Genomic DNA, 1,437 nt, shown 5'->3' on the forward strand with positions numbered 1-1,437 from the left:
TGTTTTCAACAAATCCATTATTTCTAATGCTCTTTCCCAAAGAAAGAATATTTAATAATAATTAAGCAAATCAGGAATTTAAGAATATTATTCTCCCGAGCATGAAAATAAAAGTGGAAGATTTTATATAACATCAAGTGTAATGCTGAATCTGTGAGAAATCTGTGGGACTTTATTGTATTTCAGGAAAATCTATTTTATGTATTAAGAAATAGTTGTAAAAAAATAGTTGTACTTTTCAAGACTAAAGAAATTTAAAGCACTTCCTGTGCCAAATAAATTTGGTAAGTTGAGTGATGCAATAATTTGAAAAACATCTTCGTAGACCACATTTTGTCAAACTACTCCAATATTCCAAACTTTATCCAATCAGTAATTTCATTTACTTTTGTTTTTTTCTAAAATGGAGTTTTTATGGTCTTTCATTTACTTTTAATTTCTTTTACTTCAAAGCTTTTAATAGTAAATTTAATTAGCCAAATACTGGCGATTACTTAAATAATACAGGTCAATATATTGTACTCTTGGTACAAAATACTCTTATTTAAAGGCATTATCTTTCACCTTTGTAGTTGATGTCTCTATCATCAATATTATCTATCTAATATATACATTTATTCTACACAAATTAATTCAGAAAAACCTTCAAATGAGATAAATCATACTGTGAGAAAAATGGCTATACCCTTAACATTTATGAAAGTTACTGTTATACTCTGACAAATTGGATGATGTGAATTTAATGAGAGTGCATTTGTCAAGTCAATATTTATAATAAAAGCATATATTGAATATTTGCCATTTTAACAAATAACTATTCTAAATTGTTTCCATGTATCAATTTATATGATTTTTTTTTTTGAGAGGTTTTTCACTATAGGGCGTGTGCGTTCGCCAGACAGACAGAGAGAGACATAGAGACAGAAAGCGAGAAATCACCCCCCAGGGGGGATTGTCACGCTGCAGTCCCTTCTCCTCCATTCTCCTCTTGGGATCTTGGGCACATACGCACACGCGCCCAGTGTGAGTTTTAAGCCACCGGGTTCGGGACGCGAACTGCGGTCGATTACGTGGGAGTCCAGCGACATAGCCATTACGCTAACTGCTGGTTCCCTCAATTTGTATGATTTTTCACAACCATCGAGGTATATACTATTACTTTTCATATTTTCTAGATGAGCAAACTGTTTTATATTCATACAAAGTAAAGTGTAATCAATTAGATTCAATAGGATAAGAGGATTAGCAGAACAGGTATTAACACTAACCAGCTCAGAATGTATGACAGATACTGTCAAGAATGTCAGCCTTGCCACATTATTTAAATGTATGCCTTCTCAATGACAAAACCAAAATATTTTTCTGAATCAGTTTTCTTTAGATATATATATATATATATACACATATATTATACATGTATCTATTATATATATCTAT

This window comes from Tupaia chinensis, unplaced genomic scaffold (genome assembly GCF_000334495.1).
Source record: "Tupaia chinensis unplaced genomic scaffold, TupChi_1.0 Scaffold000118_1, whole genome shotgun sequence".
Lineage (NCBI taxonomy): Eukaryota > Metazoa > Chordata > Mammalia > Scandentia > Tupaiidae > Tupaia > Tupaia belangeri.